This window comes from Bactrocera oleae, chromosome 3 (assembly GCF_042242935.1).
Source record: "Bactrocera oleae isolate idBacOlea1 chromosome 3, idBacOlea1, whole genome shotgun sequence".
NCBI lineage: Eukaryota > Metazoa > Arthropoda > Insecta > Diptera > Tephritidae > Bactrocera > Bactrocera oleae.
The window spans coordinates 55,365,395-55,379,312 of NC_091537.1; positions in this window are offsets into that span (position 1 = coordinate 55,365,395).

The following is a 13,918-nucleotide window of genomic DNA, read 5'->3' on the forward strand; positions in this document are numbered from 1 at the left end:
TAATGTTGAGGACAACAAAGATGGAAGAAAAGAAAGAGGCTCAACGCTCGTCAAAGATGGTGGACATAAACATGATTTTTGCTGCAATATCGCAGATGGGGAAAGAGCAGGATGCACGTATGTCAACGCAGATATAACAGAGGTGTCAACGCAAATATCGACACAATTAAAAGAGCAGGATGCATGTGTAACCCAACAAAAAGTAGAGGTGTCATCACAAATGTTGGCACAACACTCCCAATTGTCCTCGTTAGTAACGCAGTTGGAAGAGCGGTTCGTAGCGCGAGATGCACGTATATCAGCACAAGTGACTTCACAAACAGCAGAAGTCACAGATTTCGGAAGAGCGGGATAAAATTAAAACTGAAGTGGATGAATTAAAATATCGCCTCCGCGAGCTACAATTAAATGGGCCAATTACGTCAACAGCTTCTGCCAAGGTAAAACCTTCATCCTTTGATGACACTGTTTCGTTCCATGTTTTTAAGCTTCAATTCGAAAAGACGGTATCTTCAAATAATTGGAACGATGAAGATAAAGTAGCTGCATTGTTCGTTGCACTAAAAGAATCTGCAGTGCAGATTTTACAGACTATTCCAAACTGCGAGGCGAATAGTTATGAAACGTTGATGGGTGCAATAGAAAGACGGTATGGTAGTGAGCACAGGAAGCAAATCTTTCAAATCGATTTGCAGGAGTTTCTACAGATATTGATAGATTAGCTCACTTAGCTTATGCACATAAATCCATGGAATGCATCGAAGACACAAAAATTCAGACCTTTGTCAATGGAATACGAGATAACACTACACGCTAACGCAGCGAATAGCATGTCCGAAATTGACATTTGCGGAAACGTTTCGTAAGCTCTGACACAGGAAACAGCATCTCTGGTTAGCCATCAAGCATTTAAAGCTCATAAACTAGTAATAGAAGAACACACTTAGTGAACCAATTACTAAAAAAAATTGACAACATGCAGAAAGTTTTAGAAAAATCTACAGAAGTGCGTAAGAAAAATGATGGTGTGGTTAAATGTTTCAACTGCGAAAAAAGTGGCCATATTACACACAACTAAAATCAATCCAATAATCCAGTTGGACGTAAACGCAAAGCTAAAGAAGATCAAACAAGTGTCAAATTCAACCAATCGTTAAAGGGCACGGGCTGGCTCCTACAAGTAAATGACCTGTAACCTCCATTTCATAAATACGTAGGAATACGAGTAACGTTACCGTTAGTGGATATATAGACGGCAAAAAGCGTATACTGGCTGTGGCAATGGGCGCATCACATTCCATAATTCGATCTGATCTGGTTGATAAAGAAGTGATACCATTAACTGGGGCAAATTTGAATACCGCAACTGAAGAATATAATCAAGTTCTCGTAAAAGTAACTTGTGAAATCGTAATTGAAAAGGCAGCGTTACACTATTTTATAGTGACAAATATCGTCGACGAAGTCATATTTGTAGTAGATTTTCCAGCGAATCAAGGAATCAAAATCGACATGAAGAATAGGATTATGACCTATACAAATATGGAAGTGCCACTTATGTTCGGTTATGATAATAACAACGTTAGACCAGTGATAACAACAGAGAGCCAGCAGATTCCACCAAAATCAGAAGCAGTTATTTGGGCAGAAATAGATGGAGACTATGGGCCAAACAAGTGGTGTATTCTTGAGGCCACAAAAAAATCTACACCAAAATTACTTATAGGCAAAACCCTGGATATGACAATATAAGATAAATGTATTCCAGTAAGAGTACTTAATGAGTGCAAGATATCAATTAAACCCTCCAAAGGAGCTATATTAGGGCAGTGTCAAGAAATTGATAAATTATGAAATAGATATTAAGGAAGAATTCAAACCAGGAAGAATCAAAGTTGTGAAACATTTTATTAACACAGGTGATGCAAGACCAATTCGCCAGGCTCCTCAAAGCGTACCTTTGGCAAAACGTAAAGTTGTAAGCCAGACCATACGTGACATTAGCGAAAGCGGCGTAATCGAACCATCAGTCAATGAAGCTCATCTGTTGTACTTGTGAAGAATAAAGATGGCAACAAGAGATTCTGTGTGGACTATAGAAGGTTGAATGATGTAACGAAGAAAGACAGTTATCCACTACCTAGAATCGATGACACGCTGAACTCGTTACCAGGTACAAAATGGTTCTCAACACTTGATTTGAAAAGTGGTTATTAACAAGTGGAGATAAACGAAGAAGACAAAGAAAAGATGGATTCCAGCGCTGGAGATGGTCTATGGCAGCCTACCGTAATGCCCTTGGGATTATGTAACGCTCTTACTACCTTCGCGAGACTTATGGACCAAGTATTAAAAGGATTACACTGGAAGACCTGTTTGGTATCGTTGAACACCTTAAGAATTTGGAAGAGGTTTTCCAACAGATAGCTAGCGCTTTTCTAAAGCTGAGTCCAAAGAAGTGTTTCCTTTTTAAAAAGGAAGTAAGCTACTTAGGACTTAAAGTGACAACAGAGGGTATTTGCACAGCTAGTGAAAAGATTGACCCACTCCTAAAAGTTTACATGAATTGCGAAGTTTCCTTGGACTTACTTATTATAGACGATTCGTTCCAAATTTTGCCAGCGTAGCTAGTAGCTTCCATGAACTCACGAAAAAGAACAGAGTTTTTGTATGGAATAAAGAACAGGAAGTGGCTTTCCAAATTCTGAAGAATCGGTTAAGTACTAATCGCATATTCAGTCCCCGGTCCAGCGTTTATTTTGGATTTTTTTTTTTAAATTTTTTTTTTTATAGTAGGGGGAAGCATCGAAAGCCGAAGTGCGGAACTTTAATCCGCTAAACCTAACCTACTCCCAACCCAAATCTTTCCCACGGAACCACTGGACAAAGTATTACTTCATGAGAGAGAGGAAGATATTTAAGTCTCCTTTACGGTACGGACTAATTGACTCCTAATCTGTTGTAATTGTCTCAATCTTGTCATTGTCAAAGCTGACGCTTCGCTGACTGCTTTCCATTTAATAGAGGACTCACACATAAGTGCTGTCAAATTTTCCACCGAAAAACTACCGCCAAGTGGGGTTTTCAGATTTTCTCTTATACTTGAGAACCGAGGGCAATGGTAAAAAACATGTTCAGAGTCTTCAATACACTCTGTACACGTCGGACAGTACGAACTGTAGTCATGACGAAATTTGTAAAGGTAGCTTCTAAAGCACCCGTGTCCACTTAGCATTTGGATCAGGTGGAAATCCAGGTCCCCATGCTGTCTATCTATCCACGGTCTGATGTCTGGTATCAGTCTGTGAGTCCACCGTCCTTTGGATGAGGTTTGCCACCGTTGCTGCCACAGCGTAATGCTCTTGGTTCTTTCCTCTTTTTTTGTTGCTGTAGAGGGTTCCGATAGCTGGTATAAGCGCGCGAATTTATATATAATATTTTGGATACAGATGCTAGTGGATTTGCAGTAGGAGGCGCTCTTTCATAAGTCATTGGTGGGCATGGGCAAGCCAGAGAGAAATTATTGTGTTCATCGGAGGGAATTACTGGCGTTGTTAAAATGCATCAAACATTTTCATAAGTACCTTTGTGGTCAGCGATTTCGGATGAGGACAGATCATGCAGCATTCAAATGGCTTCCTTCTACAATTCAAGAACCTAGAAGGACAGTTGGCCCGGTGGATTGAGAGACTCCAAAGTTACGAATTCTCTATAGAACATCGCAAAGGTAGTAATCATGGAAATGCTGATGTCATGTTCCGCCGTCCATGTAATTTGGAATGCAGGCATTGCTCGAAAGCTGAGGCCAAAGAAGACATTATAGATGTCCAATGAATGACTATAACATCCAACTGAGATCCGGAGGAGCTACGGAAAGAATATCCAGATTTGAAAAGTGTAATACATGGATTGGAGATAAAGAAACGTCCAACGAGAGAAGAAATAGCTGCAGAAAGCCCAGTCGCAGTACCTGGCTGCGTACATCGGTACATCGGTACAATTTAGGTACACCGTTTGAGCGAATTACCATGGATGTAGCTGGTCCATTTCCAATCAGTAAATTAGGAAACAAATATGGTTTAGTTATCAACGACTATTTTAGCAAATGGGCAGAGGTATACGCAGTTCCTAACCAAGAAGCAGGAACAGTGGCGGATGTATTCATCAACAATTTGGTATCGAGATATAGTGTTCCAATAGAATTACATTCTGATCAGCTCTAAATCCCTAGATATGCCAGAAACTGGGTATCCGGAAAACGCGTACAACTGCAGTACAACCGCAGTCCTGATGGCTTATCGGTCTGCTGTACATGAAACAATTGGGAACACTCTAGCAAGGGTAAGTTTAGGTAATGATCTTCGACTACCGATTGATTTAAAATTTGGAATTAACACCAACGGAGGAAGGAATGCTAAAGAATAAATGTATAGCATTAAATTGGGAGTTTAATTCAGCAATCCAGTGGTCGAACTGAAGAGTGAGTTACAAGGTAGACGATTTATCGAGAAATCTGTTACAATATTTTAAAAAAGGCAAGAAAAATGCTTCTTGTTCCAACAGATCTATTAAACCAAGTAAATAGACTTGAGCAATGGAATAATACGACTTGATTTTAGGAATGAAAACCTGTTTTTCCTCAAATGCAAAAATGTTAATTTTACTAATGTAAGAAGCGAAGAAATTCCTTCTTCTATCCGAAATCAGTCTTTACCTTTCAATACAAATATAATTGCTAACGTTAGAAGTAAAACCGAAGTACCAGTTTACTTCAAACTCTTTCTATATTCTACGCGTGTAACTTACTTCGTAAACAAAGAATTCGTTCGTCAAGGTCCCCTTTCTATTACTCGATTTGGGTGATAGAAAAGGATTATATCAAGCAGGGAATTAAAAGAAACGTTTGGTGATTGAATTCAGAAAAATTAATGAGATCACAATCGAGGACAAATATCCGATGGCAAGTGCAATGGTGATATTTTCAAATTTATATGGTGCCCAATACTTTACCACACTTGATTTGAAATCTGGTTTTTACCAGATTGAGTTAGCGGAAAGAGACAGGGAAAAAATGGCCTGATCTGTAAACAATGGGGGGTATGAATTCTGCCGCTGGACTTTTGGACTTAAAAACGTATATTTCATAAAACAATCGATCATGTTCTGAGGAACCAAACTGGCAAGATATAACGTTTACATTGATGATGTAATTATCTACTCAAAAACAGCCGAAGATCACTTAGGTATTGGTAGAAAGGTTAAAGTTTTTCAAAAAAAGCGTAGAATATTTAACGTTTAAGCTTTATCGAGCCAAGAAGTCGTATTACAGCAAGTCCTGAAAAGGTCAACGGCATATAATTCTATGAACAACCAACCACACTTCGTGGACTTCGTTGGTTTTCAGGATAAGCAAGCTATGTTTTATCACAGTCTTTGTCAGCATAGCAAAACCACTGACAGTCGAAAAAATTAAAGTTCAATTAACACCAGATGGTAAAGGCGCATTTAACAAACTTAAAGAAATTCTGTCTTCAGAGGATGTCACATTAAGGTATTCTGATTTCACTAAACCCTTCGATTTGACAACCGATGCTTCCTCAAGGGATTTAAGAGCTTTCACATGAAAAAAAAACCAATAACTCTTAGAGAAAATGAAGAGCCATTAGCAACAAATGAAAGAGAACTTTTAGCAATAGTGTGGGGACTTAACAGTTTGAGAAATTATCTATATGGAGTAAACCAGTTGAACATTTATACGGACCACCAACCTCTGACGTTCGCAGTTTCGGATAAAAATCCAACGCTAAAATTAAAAGCTGAAAGTTCATCACAGAGAGTTTCAACGCAAAGATCCTTTATGAACCAGGGAATCAAAATCATGTCGCCGACGCATTATCAAGGCAGCACTTATATATGATAGAGGTTGAAATGGAAGGACGCTCTAACTGTGCCTCAATGCACAACGAAGAGTCACTGACTTACACAACGGTGAATAAAAAAGGCAATTGCTTCCGAAATTAGATAACACTTCAAGAAGGCGAAAGCCTATGAAAGCGGTCCTTTATAATATTTGGATAGTATAGAGTCCCAATTAAAAACGCTGCAGGAGGTTTATCATGATAGCGTAGTAAATGCAGCCTAAAAGTTTTGGTAAAAATTCAGAACCGGCTGGTTGTACACCACCTCAACGTTAAGTTCCGTCATACAGAAAAAATGGTAGCAGATATCTTCAACGAAGGTGACCAAAACGAAATAATAGTTGCCGGGCATTACTGAGCTCATAGAGCGGCACAATAATATGTGAAGCAGATCTTGACTGACTCTTTTTTCCAAAATCGAAATACGAACGACATCCAATAAAACATGGTAATGCAGCTACGCTAAGCTCTAGGATCATCATAGACGTCGAACCACCTATATTGCAACTAATAAATTTTTTGCCGAACGTTAAAACAATGTACTGTGATAATGAAAAGTGACTGACCTCAAATATCAAAAAATCAATATTATTAGAATACAATAATGTGAAAATTGAAAACACGAGCGTTTTCTCCGTACTTTGACTGATAAAGCTAGGTGCCTCAAACTCGATAGAAACCTGAATGAAACCGTTAAAATAATTATATTAGCCACTATAGAGGACAATAAGTCAATTCATTCAACTACCAATAAAAAAAAATCAATAGATATCCTTTATTTCGGCCTCGGCCAATATTACGGAATCAATTCGCATTAGAAAGGTACAGACCACTGACCTCTGACATCCTAATAAGGGTCGTCAGAATATGACATATAACGCTGGTGACAAGGTCTTAGTAAAGGTTAACCGAAGGCTAGACAATAAGCTTACAACGCTTTATACGGAAGAATTAGTTGAATATTATTATAAAGGATAACCTTTGACCACCCTAACATATTAATGCAGATAATGTCACACTTTAATGTAAATTTACGCCAAAAGTATTCCTTTTGCCTACAACTTTGCCGGAAAAACTCAAGGTCTACACTAACGCCAATTACATTAATATCCTAGACGGAGACGCAACCGTGTGGGAGCATTACGGCTACTTGATCCACTACACCAACTTGACGATGTATTGAATAATGAATCCCATCGTACCTAACCTAACCTAACAATTTTTTTTCGCCGCCACTTATAAGGAAATTACTGCGAACTGTAAACGTTCACCGTCAAACACGAAGCTTAAACTTTTTGAGACGCAACTTAAAATCATTGCACTGAATGGATTGCGGAGATTCTCAATTAAAAATAGAGAAGTGTAGTAGTAATATTGATGGATTGCGATCTATATTACAAAATATTTTGAAATCCGGATGGCGGCTCGTGGATCGGGCGTTAAACGTTCAGTATTGATCGCGCGATCCTCGACGTTTTATATGTAAATTTACGATACGACGAAACAAAGTATTAAAAGTAGTTAAAATATTTATATTGACATAAAATTTTTTACATTTTCAAAGATCCGGTGGATTTGTTACAATAGTTGCCAGTATTTTTTTTATCCAACGCTTTCTTTAAATTTTTTTCTTCGAAACCATAGAAACTTCTCTTCAGTTTTTATTCCTAATTTTGTAAGGTTAATCGGACAAAAAATTAAACAAATATAAGGTTGTCAAATATCTCCCTTCCTGAATTTCGCGGCTATGTACAAAGCGCTACAGAGCTCGTATCTGGCAACACTATAAATAATTTGAAAGGTCTTGACATAACCTACAAAACAACGCTATGCATGATTAGTTTGGATATTGCGTTCAACAGTTATAGACGTGTAAACATGGAGTTCACTAACGCCGAAATTCGCGCTATTTTAAAGTTTTCCTTCGTTAAAGGCAAATCCGCTAGAGAAACGTTCCGTGAGATTAATGGTGTTTTGGGGGATGGTACTCTATCACTTCGAACCGCGGAGGAATGGTTTCGACGATTCAGAGCCGGTGAAAACGACACCATGGATAAGCCAGCCGGCGGGAGACCTGTGACGACAAATACCGATCAAATCATGGAATACATCGAGTTAGACCGGCATATGGCATCTCGTGACATCGCCCAGGAGATGGGAGTTAGTCACCAAACCATTTTGAACCATCTGCAGAAGGCTAGATACAAAAAAAAGTTTGATGTTTGGGTGCCGCATAATTTGACGCAAAAAAACCTTCTGGACCGAATCAACGCCTGCGATATGCTGCTGAAACGGAACGAACTCGTCCCATTCTTGAAGCGGATGGTAACTGGCGACGAAAAATGGATCATATACGACAATATCAAGCGAAAACGGTCGTGGTCGAAGGCCGGTGAATCGTCCCAAACAGTGGCCAAGCCGGGATTGGCGGCCAGGAAGGTTTTGCTGTGTGTTTGGTGGGATTGGAAGGGAATCATCCACTATGAGCTGCTCCCATATGGCCAGACGCTTAATTCTACCATCTACTGCGAACAACTGGACCGCTTGAAGCAGGCGATCGACCAGAAGCGTCCAGAATTGGCCAACAGGAAGGGTGTAGTGTTCCACCAACACAACGCCAGACCACACACTTCGTTGATGACTCGTCAGAAGCTACGGGAGCTCGGATGGGAGATTTTATCGCATCCACCATATAGCCCGGACGTAGCGCCAAGTGATTACCACCTGTTCCTGTCCATGGCGAATGCCCTTGGTGGTGTGAAGTGGAACTCAAAAGAGGCTTGTGAAAAGTGGCTGTCCGTATTCTTCGCAAATAAGGAGGGGGGCTTCTACGAGGAAGGTATTATGAAGTTGCCGTCTAAATTTTTTTATTTATTTTAACTAAATCCGATCACTGTAACACTTTTTATAAAGCATTGAATGAAGAGCAAAAAAGCGGAAGGGAAATAACGGCCAACCTTATATAATAATAAAGCAAACCTATTTTTTTAACATATTTATTTCAAAAGCACGATTTATTTCAAATAAATACTGACGTGATAATTATTGAACGTGTTTCACTCGTGATTCATCAATTCAAAAATCACAATTAATATTGAACGCGTAACGAAAGTTAATTAACCGGGTTCAATAAGGAACAAAAATGTAAACGTATTTTGTATGCAATAGGGATATTCATACCGAACATGTTAATATGGTAATTCGTTAATTGATACATCGTTAAAACACTTAACTTTTTGCTCTATCTAAGTAGTGTGGTATATTTTGATCCGAAACTGCTAATTCACTTTTATTACATATTTTCTTTTCAAACATTTTACTAAAATTATTTTGTAGCGACCAGGAAATGTATTTTTTTCACAATGAATCAAATAAACTGGTTTGGCAACAACTCAAAACAACAGTTGATTTGAAACTCATCAAGCTTGACAGGTACTTCGTTACACAGTAGATCGATAGTCCGGTAATTTTACAAAAAAAATAAATGCACGTAAAATACTATCAAATAACGACTAACGAATTAACAAAGCTGGTCTGAATACCCCTTATATATTTCTGACCGATCCGGTGATTCAAATAAGCGGGAAAATCAATGAACAAGGGGTCAATTAAACGGAGGATATAATATCCAAGGAGTTGTAAAAAACGCTTAATTACTTTTCACATGTAAATGCAAGTACCTTCGCCCATGAAAAGATTTCTGAAATTAACTGTCACTTGCACGTATTGCCAGACACGAAAAATTAATGCCAGTTCGAATATTTTTGTTAATAATGCGTATTCTTTACTGGCAAGGATTTGAAACTGTCACCGTCACTATGCAAATCAAGCAACAATGCGTGAATAATGCGTTTAAAGTATGTCACCTTGTGACTAAAATTTGTCTAAATCGAACCAAAACTGTTCCAGTCCCTAGATACTGAATATGTAGACCCCAGTGCCTATAGTTGACTTTTTACCGAAAATATCGGTCAATGGGTAAGATAGATAATTGAAATTCATATAAAAAATAAATAAACAAAACTCTCGATAATAGTATGTTTTTTTTATCAAAAATGGGTTGAATCGGATCAATACTTCCTTTAATATATATTTTTGACAACACCTGAAATAATTTCCCGCGCTTTGATCTTCGCATGTTGCGAGAGTATAAAATGTTCGGTTAATATTTGGGTTTTAGTTTTGATCTTTTACATTATGAAAAATTATAATAATAATAATATTAGTAGTTACTGTGAAAATAAGCCCTAATTGTTATATTATCATATATTATCATTTATATATATGTCTGTATGTAAGATCAAGACATTATCATATCATTACTGGCGTACCTAAATAAAAGCGTTGAGCGGCTTGTTTTTTACCGCTCTGCGTTTACGCCGACGCGGCATCTTTACACAAAGCGACAACTTTACGTCAAACTCTCACCTAAATTCTAAAATTAGTACATAAAAAATTAAATTCAAAACGAACTAATTTATTTATAATACTTGTACAACAATTAATAATTGCGGGTTAAGAAATTTTTCAGATAATTAAAATTTTCATGTCAGACAAATAATGCATACAAAAACCTGCATGCATATGCGTACACATGTAAGTATGTTACCACCAAAAACTACAAACATAGTTCTACAAAAACAATTATCGTCTCAAATAGCATAAGCAACTCCCTGGAAAACTGATTTCTACATTACAGGCAAAAGTTTTGACAAATTTCGTTTGGAATGGGCGGTAAGTACGGAATTCCAGCATAAGGCCGATGCCAACAAAAAAAATAAAGAAAAAAATTTTACTTTGTTTGGTAGTTTTATTCTCAAAGATTAGCTTAAGAGTAAAACTATGGTATACAGAATGCTGGGCTATTGGTATTTTGTTTACAACAATTGAGCGAGGAGCAAATGTGCTGGTAAATCTTATGTATCCTCGAGTTTCATTTGTTTGCTTAAAAAAAAAAAAGTTTACTATTTTTAAGTAAGTAACGTAGTTGTAGACGGCGTTCAGACAAGGGCTCTTTTTGACGCTCACTGTCGGCAAATACACTATTGGTGTCGCTCACTGCATTTGCACTAGCAACACGAGTCCAACAACTTGGGTCGGACAATTTTCTTTTTTATCACATTATAAAATTCTTGTACATTTCATGTATTTTTATCATTCACACTTTTATTAAACATTAAGACCGGAAAGTTTCCGGAAATTGTAAATAAAACGAAAATTTTTTAATCTTCATCAATGCGACATACATATTCCACCGTCATCGTCATGAAAAATCCATAAATTGCTGGCCCAAATTCCGGCCGTTTGCGACGGATGTTTTTGCGCAAACGCCTCAAAACGCTCAAATAATACTCTTTATTGACTGTCTGTCCTGTTGGAACGGATTTTTGATGAACCAAACCGCGAATATCGAAAAAAAAACAATTTAAGCAAACTTTCTGGTCTTAATGTATTATGCATATTTGCTTATCACGTACAAAAATTAGACAATAAAATTCAATTTTCCGAACATAATTTATATATTATTTTGAAACCGAGCTCTATTGCAATGAGAAGAATTTCCGAATTGCGTTGTAACGACCTGTTACAGACAAGACCCGACATTGCAACACGGTTGTTTTTCTGCAGTTACTCAGCTGATACTTAACTTAATCAATGCAAATATTTTGCGCAGCTAGCATTTGAGAAGCAAGCAAATAACTGCACCAATATTGCAATACCGTTCGTCCTCTACAGTTACTCAGCTGATACTAAACCTAATCAAAGAAAATATAATATATTGCGCGGCTAACATTTGAGAAATGTAAATCTAAAAATTAATTTTGATTGGAAAAGGCAATTAAGGTAATGTATTATGCATTAGTATATGTATTAAAACTCAATAAATGATATTTATTAATTAAAAATTAAAATAAACTCTCTTAACTTTAAATTTTCCATCATACATTTTTCTGATGCCGATTTTGATAGTTTTGCACTCATGAAATATCAAAATTTAAATTGCTCGAACGCTCGAATATGACGCTTTGCTATGTTGTAGCCTGTTGATGTTTTTCCTTATAAGTACATTAACTCGGCTGTTTATATCAAACAATATGGTTCGAAAGAGTTACTACAAACGATATACTTAAACAATTCTTTATGTAATTAAAAGGCGTAAAAATATCCATTTTTCGAAAAAAACGTAATTTGGTTTTCTTAAACTATACAATTTTAAACATTCCCAATATATGTATAGCAATCGGTACATATATAATACATGTATTTCTTAAAAACATGTTAGTGGATTAAAAACAACCGAATAGGTTTTGATTCTTGAATATAAAAACCTAAATTACATTTCTTGAAATCGATTACCCATTTTGAGTAAGTAAAATTTATAGATTCTGTTTAAATCAAAATAGGAATAGAAGTTAATAAAATTTATAGATTCTGTTTAAATCAATATAGAAATAGAAGTTAATATGTATGTATATATGTACATATTGTACTAAACCTAAAAACTAATCGAGTTAGATATAGGGTTCTGTATATATAAATGATCAGGATGAAGAGACGAGTTGAAATCCGGGTGACTGTCTGTCCGTCCGTCCGTCCGTGCAAGCTGTAACTTGAGTACAAATTGAGATATCTTTATGAAACTTGGTATACATGTTTCTTGCTACCGTAAGAGGGTTGGTTTTGCGTAATGGGACCACTGCCACGCCCACAAAACGCCATTAATCAAAAACAAATAAATTGCCATAACTAAGCTCCACAATAAGATACAAGACTGTTATTTGGTATACAAGATCACATTAGGGAGTGGCATTTGCAGTTTATTTTTTTTGGAAAAAGTGGGTGTGGTCCCGCCCCCTAATAGGTTTAATGTGCACATCTCTTACACCGCTAAAGCTATACTAAGAAAATTCACTGCGTTTGCGCTAAAAGGCTCCATCCAAACTCCACCTCGGTTAGGTGCAATACATGCAATGGATGGAGCCATCTTAAGACCTGTTCAGGCCTTAAGACACATAGGGAGTGGACCACAAGTTACTTGGCCCCATGCTGTCAACGCAATAATGCGACATCTGCCTCAACGGCTGTGCAACCTGCACCATGTTCGCGCACTGCGCTGCCACTCCAGTCGAGTGGCCAAGATAGGACCTCCACGGTCCCAAGGAGCTCACACAGACAGCATGACTCCCAGTCTGACCAACCTCCCCCCCAACCTTCATCCAGCTCCAATCCTCGTGCGAGAACCACCCAGCAACTCCTGGTTCCTCGCACAGTCTGTTCCGTGTGTCAGACCACAATACGCCGGAATGTCACATCAGTCAAGTGCAGTTCTTGCACTGGCTGGTGTCACTTTCTGTCGTGTTCGGCGGTGTTCTCTCCCCACTACTGTTTAATTTTTATATTTCGAAACTCCCCCAGCCACCAGCGGGAATTTCAGTGACCTCGTCCGCTGATGACTGTACGATATTGACGTCGGGAAATGGAATCGATGGCATGTGTTCAAAAGTAAACAGCTACCTCTCCGACCTTTCTCGCTTCTTCTCTGCAAGGAGCCTAACACTCTCTCCCACTAAATCCACAGCGACCATCTTCACAAATTGGACGAAGGTGTACAGACTGGACCTGAATATTTCAGTCGATGGCACTAAAATTCCGACAGTAAATAATCCTAAAATTTTAGGCGTTACTTTGGACAGTCTGTGCTCTTTCACTCTTCACACGACCGCGATAACTGCCAAAGTACAGAGCCGCAACAAAATCCTCAAGTCGCTTGCCGGCAGCTCTTGGGGAAAAGACAAAGAAACGTTGTTGGCAACATACAAGGCAATCGGCCGGCCGGTCCTAAATTACGCAGCCCCAATATGGTCGCGTGGATGCAGTGACACGCAGAAGAAGAAGCTACAGACCTGTCAGAACACTGCACTCCGAACTATCACGGAATGCCTCTTGATGTCTTGAGGTTGGCGGGGCATTCTTTAATCCGAAAGGCATCCTTCTGAATT